General features: G+C 47.6%; 1 long non-coding RNA gene across 1 annotated transcript in view; it reads left to right on the top strand.

The window, feature by feature from the left end:
- The first annotated feature begins 774 nt into the window (after positions 1 to 774).
- Positions 775 to 10519, top strand: part of LOC116447001 — a 47991-nt gene continuing 38246 nt past the window's right edge. The window contains exon 1 of the long non-coding RNA XR_004241467.1: positions 775 to 3474. This is a non-coding gene — a long non-coding RNA (uncharacterized LOC116447001). The remainder of the gene's footprint in view (positions 3475 to 10519) is intronic.

The raw sequence follows: 10519 nt of genomic DNA, 5'->3' as shown, positions 1-10519 counted from the left end.
GGTGTCTGCAAGGTGTAGGCAGAGGATGTGCTTGGCTCTGACATGCCAGGTCTGCAGCATCTCTGCAGTGCTGATAATCCCCATAAGCCCTCTTGGGTTGGTGGCTGGGTGACACCGCATCTGCTGTGAGTTCTAATCCTGGCACAACTTGATTTTTGGTTTTCCAAGAACAGAACCAGTCTGATCAACCTCTGGTGTCAGTGGGTTGGGGGCACATTGGCAAACACGAACCAGCATGGTCCTCCAGGCCAGCAGAGGAGCCGTGCCAAGGCTGGAAGCTGTGAATTTCACTGTGGCTCTGATTTGCAGGTCTTTTACTGAATTTCTGTGTTAGCCTCTTTATTTTCCAAAATCATAGAATCACAGAATGGTTTAGGTTGGAAGGGACCCTAAAGATCATCTAGTTCCAACCCTCCCTGAATGGGCAGGAACACCTTCCACTAGACAGGTTTGCTCAAAGCACCATCCAACCCAACATTTTCAAGGATGGGGCATCCACAGCGTCTCTGGGCAAAATCACGAGGTTCATTTAACAATTGTGACACCGAAGTACTAGCAGTGACATTTACTGCAGCCTTAGTTTTTATGTTTTGCAAAAGATTCACATACTGAGGGTAGACTTGATTTTGCTTTTCCTTGTCTCTTCTTCCAGGATTTCTTCTCGTTTCTCCCGAACCCTGGGGTGACGGTGTGGATAGTGGAAAACGTTTATCCGTGAACCGGCCGCTATGCAGGTCCAGTCTGAAATACTAAAGAAAGAAAGAGATAGTAAAATCCTGGAGGGTTTTAGTTTGGGTGGGAAGGGCGCGTTGGGACTGGCAGTCACCACTAGATGGCAGGGGCCTCCAGGCTTTGGGAACGGGCCCTCCTGGCAGGGCGGATGCTGCTGAGCTGCTTTGCCGCTGCTGTCGCTTTATTTATTTGTTTGTTTGTTTGTTTATTTATTTAATAGTAATTCTGCTGTTATTTAGTGGGTTTGGGAAGGACAAGGGCAGCTCCTTGTAGGATTTGAGCGGGCTTCCTGTTTGTTTGGCTGTATGCTGCGTGCCAAAAAAGCTGTGGGAACGCATGGAGCCTAGTGTCTAGGGGCACTTGTGCATTGCTTTACTTTGTAAAGAAAAGTGACCTCCAAACTATCTGCTTCAAGAAGGGAGGGCTCAGAAATGCCAAGAGAGGTCTGCTTGTCTTAACTCATCGTCATGCTTCTCACAGTTTCACTGCAGAGATGTGAGGTGAAATTCCATCCCATCAAAGCTGGTCTAAATCCTGCTAGTTACTGAGCAGGTAAAACAAGGGCTCGTGATCAGCTTACTTTAAAACCTTCTCCCAAAGTCTAATATTAGTATTAGTCCACTAGGAGTCTAATATTAATATAAAATATAATATTAATAGCACAATATTAATATTAGACTTGGGGACAGGAGCCTGTGTAACATTTTCCTCCATTAAAGACCAAAATCCTTGAGAAAAGCTAGGGGATAGAGATATAGTGGGAGCCTTGTTGAGTTACACTGCTGATGACTGTATTCAGGCTAAGGGAGGAGGAAGCACTTTGTTGCACATGACTTTGGAGAAACCTGTTTTCTCCTTATTGAGGGAAAACATTTATTATGCAAGACTTACAGTGAGTCTCCATTAGCAAATCTAGCATTTAAACTTAGAGGGTTGCTGGCATTAAAAACAAATAACTTTTTTTTTTTTCCAGTCTGTGCGGCTTGCCAGGGAAATTCAGTCTTATTCCAGCTGTGCAGGTGTGTGCCTGAGGAGTCTTCATCTGCTGTTTGGGTCTGGAAGGCTGCTGCTCTGGTGTTAGTGATCTCTAGTGCTTGTGAGACTGTCAAAGTCAAAACTGAGATGAAATGCTGTGATTAAAAATTGGGCTGTCTGTAACACCCTAGCAGGGCTGAGGGTGGCACTGGCTCTTGCACCACTCCTCTGCCTGGCAGCAGGCAGCTCCATGGGGAGCACAAATGCCACTGGAAAGGAGGTGCTTGCCAATGCTCTGGACCACTGCAGCTGTGGCCACCCACCTGTCCTGCAGGAGCTTGGACAGGGGGAAGAAGCCTCTGCCCTGTGGCCAGCAGGAGGAACAGCTGAAGCCAACCTTTGGTATGTGTGGTGTTCAAGTGCTAAAAAAGACAGGGCTTCTATTTTTCTCTTGTCCAGACTCCAACGCAAGGCTGACTAGCCAGGATCCATATACAAAACCAGGAAATACTTTAGTCATGCTGTATTTTCTCCCTTCTCCAAGACCCTTGCTCTCAGTTCATGTTAGGTGAGATATGCTCCTCATCAACACTTTAACCAGGACTGGAGGGTGCTTCAAAAGTAATTGTGATGGACAGCAGGGTGAGCCTCTTCTAGAGAAAGGAAGAAAGTGTGCAAGGATGAGGGGAGTGTGGGGCCAGCGGTTTCAGTGCATGCTTCCCTCTCTGGGAAGGACACACAACAGACTAAGGACACTGAAGGTACAGGTACATGACAGGAGCAGCGTCTTTTCTAGGATTGCCAAGCACTTCAGTGGCGGCTGCAGCAACAGATTTCTTGGATGTCCCATATGTAGATAAACACTTCACACAGTAGGTAATGAAAACCTGCAATCTGCTACAGGATGTCACAAAGATAAGGTTATGAACCTGCAGATACCAACTAATGGATACTTCCATGGGCAAATCCCAAGTTCATAGGCTAATGAGAGGTTTAGTCAGTGCGGTGTTTCCTAACTTCCAACATCCAATGATTGTGAGCACTAGAGAGAGTTGGCTTGTGAATGTACCCTAAGCAGACCCACATGCCCCTTCAGAAATAGAATATGGGGCTGTGTTCTCCATGGCCTGACCCACCTGGAAGTTCTTACTTTCTTCGATGTTGTCAGGCTGATAGCTAGAAATGCTCAGAGAACAAAACCAACGGAATACACACACATCCCTCACCTAAAAAAGTCTCCAAAGTTGAGAATAAAGAAAACCCTTCCTTTGTTTCATGAACAGCTGTCATGTTTACTGCTATGAACAGTCAGTAAGAAGCCAGCACTCAGTGCAGCACATGGGAGGAGATGGCAGCCTTTCCTGCCCAGGATGCCCTGCACACTGAGCAGGACCAGCAGAGCTCAGAGCTGGGCTCTGCCTCTGGGCTTTGAGCTGCAGCCAGCAGGTGTGAGACTGACCCACCCTCCTGTACCTGATTTCACCTGTGTAAGGAAGCTGTGAAGAGGTAATTAGTTCCTACTTGTGCAAAAGGTATTATTGGTTCTTTACCTAAAGTGCAAGGGCTAGAGACAAATCAGGCCTGGTGGACTCCCTGCTGTGCATGTGGAGTGAGCTCTAAAAATAGATATCAGCTGGTGATGGAGCCACAGCTGTGGCTTTTGTGTGCCTGTGGAAAAGCAGCATGGCTGAGGAACAGAGCCTGCTTAAATGGCCTCCTAGCTGCTAGTCATACAATGTCCTCCTGGGAAGCCATGGATGCATTCAGGTAGGAAGCATTGAATTTCTCTTTTCTACTTGATTGGTTTTTTTATAGGATGAGAAACTGAGCAATGATCAGAGGGTATGGAGATTTTATGCTCTGTTGCCTTGCCTGGAAGTAGAGGTTGGCATTTTCTGCTGAAGTTATTACTTGTGAATAACTTATATGGATTAGATGGGTTGCTCCAAAGATTTTGATTTGCTGTAGAGGAGATGCCACAGGCTCCTGTGTCTGTCTATTATGGGAATTTTAGCAGAAAAAGTTAACTGTAGCAGAGCCCCTCTGATAAGTAGCCGATGAGCTGTAATGGCTCCATATGAAATATATGAATTATGGGATTTCCCCCTGTGCTAGAACAGCCTGAGGCAGAATCACTTGCTGCAAAACTGCTCAGTGGCAGGGGTCTGGATTATATGGTAATACTGGTATCCTGTGCTGGCCTCCAAGTGGGTGCGTTTGTTTTATCCAATAATGTGTTGTTGATTGGTGGGGCAGAAGTAGCTTAGGAGTATCTTGACACTTCTCCGTCTGGTTAACAGCTAATGAGCACAGTGCCTAAATACCTGACTCTTTATTCCTGTGCTGCCAGCTGCCACTGCAGGTCACTGCCTAGGCAGTGCCTGGTGTGTACAAGGCTTTGCTTGTGTCATTAGATACAGCATCGACAATAAGCTCTTTAGAAGGTGTTCTTTTTCTAAAATATCATGAAGAGGAAAACAAAAATGTGAAAACTCTTTCATCTGGATGTACATACTCACCATGTAAGGTACTTACTGTTTGCAGTTGTGTCATCTTCAATCCCATATGAGGAAAAAAAAAGACAAAAATGAGGGAAAAACCAGATGAGGCATATGTGCTGGTAGTGGAGAAGCAGTCGGAGCAAATGAAAAAAGGCTTTCACAAAACATTTTGAACTAGAAGAAGAAAGGAAATTCACTTTGTCAGAAAATAGTTTTGAAACCAACACTTCAAAACTAAGAGTTGTTCTGTCGTTTGACTCTCCTTTAGCCTCTCTTGGTGATTCAGCCCTTGCTGTGCCCAAGGCCACTTAACCTGGCATCTGGTGCATGCTCTCCCTGGAAATGAGTGTCTGAAACTGCTTGTTACACTTTTCCAGCAAGGCAGAGATATATGCAGGATTACTTATGGAGGGGAGCTAAACCTCACCTATCAACCACCTCTGTGACCTTAAGGAAATCTGCCTTATTTTCCTCTTCTTCTGTGTTTCTCTGCTCTGGTACAAGGAAGAACAACCTAACCCAGGAATCCTTCAGGCTGGGAGCTCCTAAACAAGGAGCTCTGTAACTACCTGGACTTTGCACTGCTACAAATGCAGAGCTGGCAAGAAAACTGCTGGGAGAGTGGAGACACAGAGGTGTGAGCTACCTGTGTGTCCAGCTTTTCCCCCATCTGGCACAGAGCATGTTTTATTTGATGGGGCTTCAGAGCCAGGGCTTATTGCAAAGCCTGGAGGCTGTCTGAGGGCAGGGGGAGGTGGCAGGACTGGGGGTACTCAGGTTGGATGTGGGTTGTGACATTTGCTGCCTCAGGCTCCAGGAGTGCCCTGACTTGCTGAATCCTCGGGTGCTTTGATGGTACCAATACCAGCTTCAGGCTTGGTGGGTCAGAGGAAGTCCATGAATTTCTAGAGTGTTTTGGTGTTCAGGCTGTGACTTGAGCTGTGTATGTGGCCCCACCAAGTTTCAGGAGGCAGGTCTCCAGGTAGTGTTCATCAGCCTCAAAATTTAGGAGGGTATGATGTGTTCATTTGCACCTGAGCTGCTTGTCTCAGGTGCCCTTGAGGACCTAAGAAGATGGAGCCCAGAGAGGATTTATCTCATCCTAAAGTAGATTTAATCATATAGATTGGGCTCTAGTCAAGTTTAAAGGAGACTCTGATGATATTTCCCATGCAAATGTCTTTAGGTGGGCAGAATGAATTGCATCTGAGGTGTCTCACACTGAGAGCAGATACAGGCTGATCCAAACTGAGGCATTTCTGAACATCACTGCCCCATGGAGAGAAAAGGAGGGAGTGAGGAAGAAGCTTTCTCATTTGTGTATCTTGGTGTCTTCAGCAGCTCTACTTCTTGGATGGAGCCAGTGGTTCTGTGTGCTGCCTGCATTCAAGGGACCTGTGCATTTCCACCTTAACTTCTCAGTGAGCAAAGGCAACTCCACCTGCTGCTGTTTCAGGGTGGAATGAGGTGTCCTGTGCAGTGCAGCCCTGCTCTGGCAACGTCCATTTGGTCATTGTAGCAATTCCCATGAAAGTGGTACAGGTTTCCAGCAGGGCTGTTGTGCGTATTCCTTTAGTACATCTGCGAGTGGACAAGCGAAAGCCATGTCTAGAGCAGTGGGGCCTGAAAAGTAACTGCAGGTCAAGCACTGCAGAATGCACATGCTCGTTCATCAAAAATTAATTTCTCTTTGAAATGCCTCATGAAGAAAAGCCAGGTAAGTTAACTTCTCCCCTTCTGGAATGCAAGTTAATTACAGGTACCTGTTTCCAGCTCAAGTCACCTCCTGAGATAAAAGGCTTTTGGGTGGGCTGCTCCTAACATCCTGCATAAAAACAAAGCATAGGGTGAAAAAACAGGAGAAGTCTATCTTTTCTTTTTCATGTTCATGGCCACTCACCCTTGTGGCTTTTTGTCTTTGAGCTTGACTGAGAATAAAGGAGGACTTGGATCACTGCATGGCAAAATGCCCTGGGGTCCTCTAACTGCACAAAAAGTTTTAATATTTACTTTGATTCCTTTCTGTAGGAAAATTTAAAGCCGGAGCAGGCTTTTCTTTTTCTTTTCCTGTCCTCTGCTCTCCTCCTCCAGATTTTTCTGCTTGTCCTTCACCGTAACCTTCATTTAACGATGGTTAAGTCTGCCTTCCTATAAATAGCAGATGCTTCTGGGACATTGTTACTGTGTTTTCCTGGTTGGCAATGGTTTGGGCAGCCCTGGCTGCGGTGTTGAGCAAGATAAAGCTGGCTAAGTAGGAAGCTGTGAAGGGCCTCTTGAATTTGGTTTCCTGCAGCTTTACATCAATGAAAGGGCTCTGATCACTTTTTCTGTAATTAAGGGAAATTACACGGAATGAGGAAAAAAAGTCCTCCTGATCTCAGAGGACAACTCCTCCCACTCAGCAACAGGGTTTTTGCATCCCCCTTGGCTGACAGAAGCCGATACTCCGTGGGCGCGAGCCTGCACGGAACCAGGGAATTTTGATTTTTGCCCGGCCTTATGGAATGTGAAACCCTCCGGGAGCCCGCTGCGGGCGGGGGCGGCGGCTGCTGTTCCTGCCGCAAAGCCGAGGCAGCGCGGAGCGATGAGCTGAGCTTCGTGAATCTCCTGGACACCCGAGACTTCGTGCTCCCCGCTCCTGGTTTTACCACAGTCAGCCCGGCGTGTTGAATTGCTGCGTGTATCCTTTCCCTTGGTGTGCAGCAGAGAAAAGGAAACCCCTGTCAGGGCGCTGGTGGGGGTGCCGAGGCCACTGGAGCTGCAGCAGTGCTCCTTGGGCACCTGTTTCCCGGGCACTGGGCTTCGCTCTCGGCAGGGACTCGGAGGACTCATGGAGATGGACAGGCCAATAGCAACAAAGTGAATTCCCGTGAGGAGCAGTGACTCGGTGGGCTTTGCTTGTGGGGGCCTAGCGCCAGAAGTTAAACCTGGAGAGTTGCAGAAAGAGGAAAGCAAACTGCAGCTCGATTGTGGGTTGAGCCAAGCCTGATACTGTCTGCTGAAAAGACAAAACTGAAGCACAAACTGCTGTGAGGAGGTTACTACTGCAAATTAAACCCCAGGAGAGATGGAAAAGTGATCTTCTACTCAGCACTGCCTCTCTGAGCATTTCAGTCTCTCCTGTTCAGCAATCCACACATCTGAGAGCGAAGACTGTTTCCACAGAGACAAGGGTTTATAAGGAGGCACAAAGAGCTTTGCCCATGGGATGGGCAGCTACTGCTTTTCTGCTGCCCTGAGAGGCTGAAGAGGAGGCCTCTACAGCTGTGTGTATGCCCAGATTGTGCCCTGAAATTTTGACCTGAAACTATCCCTGTTGGTCCTTTGCTCTGGGAAGCCACCCTTAAGTGGTCCTAGCCACTGACCTGGAAGGTGGGGGGGATGAAGAGCACCCTGATCTGAACCTGTGGAGGGCTGTGAGCCCTTGGCACAAGAGCTCTCTGCAGTCCCTTGGAGGAGAGAGGCCTGAGGCCAAAAAGACTCTCCCCAGACATAAGCAACCTTCCTGGGTCATGGTGACAAAGTGAACCACCCCCAGCATGCCGTGTTTCTATATGGTAATACCCTGTACCCAGTTGGCTAATTGGTTTCTACCCCACCCCCTGCCTTTCCCATAAAAAGCCCCTGTTTCTGCCCATGACGAGGGAGTTTTTGTCTCTGGCCTTCCCTTCACAGGGGCTGCTGGACAATAAAAGCTACCTCTGTGGAATTGCCAAGCGAGGCTCCTGTCTCTCTGTCCCCAAGTTTGCCTTGGGTGATTTCACAAGGAGCTGAATCACAAGAGCTGGAATCACTTGTAGCACAGAAGTTGCAGTGCTGCCAGGGAGGCCTGCCACCGCCCCTGGATGAGTTGTTCTTTGCAGGACGCTCTCTCTAGGAAGGTTGTGGCACACCGGTGCTGACCAGCATTGGACCCCCTGCGATATGAACCCAGCAGCTTCCCAGGAGCTCAAATCAATGCCCTGGGGAGGTGTCTTTTCCAAGGTCAGGCAGCTGACTGGCTATTTCCTACCCTGCATAACTCACTGGCGCTGAAGGCTAAATATTTGGGTTTTGAATGGAGAATGATGTACTTGGGTTTCCTAAATGATCCCAACAGCTGGCAATACGTCCAGCACAGTCAGGCATTGCTCATGATGTGAACTCCACTCCAAATTTAGCTCTAATTTAATCAAAGTAAAATTGTCTCTGGGCAGTACATCAGAGGGAAAATTAAGTAGTACAAGTTACTAAGAGTCTGTGCTACCCTCATGCAACCTCCCAGGAAGCTGAACATCATTCCTGCTCTCTCTGAAGTCAACAGGTTTTTAATAGGGCTGGATTAGATATTTTTCCTGCTGCTGTTCAGTTTATGCAGGTACTCTCAAGCCTGGGATTCAATGCCCTCTTCTATCCAGAAGAATTTCTGGGAAGGATTTTGCAGTACTACATACAACTGTAGCTTTACTGTGATGTTGAAAAGCCACAGAGCTATATCCAGACTCCTAGACAGATAAAGTTGCTGTTGTAGGTGGAATTTGGGTGCCGATAACAAAAATAAATTATTTTTAAAAAGACCCCAAATCTACATTATCTATACAGTCCATCTCTGAGATGGGAAAACCTTCTAGCAGAAAAAGGGCTCCATTGATTTAAGATATGCACATGCAGCCTTTGAAACTGCCAGTATAACAGGCTAAGATGAAATGAACAGGCATCTTTTGGAGTAGGAAGGAACGCTTTGTGTCATCTCTTGGGACTGGCATGACCCTGCCTTTGCCCGGGAAATGTTTCTGTCTAAATGTCAACTAAAGCTGTGGACATCGTGAGAGGAGAAATGGCAAGGGAAGGTTAAGAGCTACCTTTGGAGAAAATCCCATGAGCTTCTAAAGCCTTTAGGTTGAGATTGAGGCATGTTAAGGTAGAGCAGGCAGCCTGGAAGTGGAGGTTCAATAAGGAAAAGCTGGATTTGGATCTGAAAAGCTACAGATGCTTGGCTTGTAGGCAGAGGGAAGGTGTCACTGGTGTGACAACACTCTGAAGAGCTGATGATAGGTGTGGGGGGACACTTCTGAAACACGGCGCAGATGTTCATGTCAGAGAGTGCCAAAAGCTCCAGGACCTAGAAGTTACGGAGGATGTGAAGATGCTGGGGTGTACTCTGGCATCAGGCAATGGTGTGGGAAGTGGGTGTCCTTCACCCATGTTGCCTGTGCTGGAAGAGCAGGCAGCGGATCTGCCAAGGCTGCAGCGGTGCATGGCTATGGAAAAGGCAGGAGCTGCACAACCCTGGTTTGCAAGAAATGGCAGAGGTAGCAGCAGGGGGTTGTGAAGTATGAATTATGTCCTGTGTCATTAGGAATTGGTAACTTCTCTAAAATCTGCTCATTTCAAGGATGGCTTTTGCCTCTTTCTCCCTTGCTCATCATTCTGGAAGAGGAAGGAAGCATTTTTCTAATTAACATGGAATAATAATTACTTAATGTATGGAGTAAAGAGCCATGTGTGTTCTGCATTTGCCACTAGCCTGAGGCAGAGTTTTTTCCACACTGGACAGGAGACAGTCATTTCACATTGGCCATCAACTTGGTTGCCAAACAACAGCAGTTTCTTGACAACTGCATGGGGACATTGTGGCTCAGGGAGGGGAAAAAAGAGTCTCTGGTTTCTATTCTGAACTATTTTGTTTGTCCAGTCCCTTCTCTGTTGTTGACCTTTTTAAATTTAGCAGGGGAGCAAAATGGAGCACTCTCTGGAAGGAGCCCTGCATCCCCAGCTGTCCCCTTGCAAAGGACGTGGTGAGCCAAACCAAGCACTTTGCTCCCAAGGTTTTCATTGCTCTTAGGCTTCATGGCAGAAATGTCTTTCATTAGCAGCCAAAAACTGGTGCAAGGACAGTGCCAGCCCTGGGCTTTCTCTCTCTCCTCCCTGCACTGCTGGGTGTTTGACAGGAGATTGGGCAGTTAGTGCCTTGGCAGCAGTGAAATGTGAAAGTAACTTTTGGGAAAGACTTTTTGATCCTTAAAGCCATTGGGTTGCTTCAGATGGAACTCACACCCACATAATGCTCAACCTGGCATGCGGTAGAAGAGGGGTACTGTTATCACTGGGCTGCAGGGAAAGGTACCTGCACTGAGCCAAATTGCTTTTCTAGTTCCTGTGTGGATCATGGCTTCACCAGTAAGTGCTGCAGAGGGAGAGCAGGCCAGAAAGGGTGGAAGGCACATCTGTGCCCTGCAACCCCACCTTACTGTGGGATCCTGTTGAGAGGAACTGCCCCACTCTCACCTGAAGGACCATTGTCGGTGCTAGGATGAGGTGGTTCAGGATGC

This window comes from Corvus moneduloides, chromosome 1 (assembly GCF_009650955.1).
Source record: "Corvus moneduloides isolate bCorMon1 chromosome 1, bCorMon1.pri, whole genome shotgun sequence".
Taxonomy (NCBI): Eukaryota; Metazoa; Chordata; class Aves; order Passeriformes; family Corvidae; genus Corvus; species Corvus moneduloides.
Note: the sequence above shows the minus strand (reverse complement) of the source record. Positions and strands in the feature narration are given on the sequence as shown.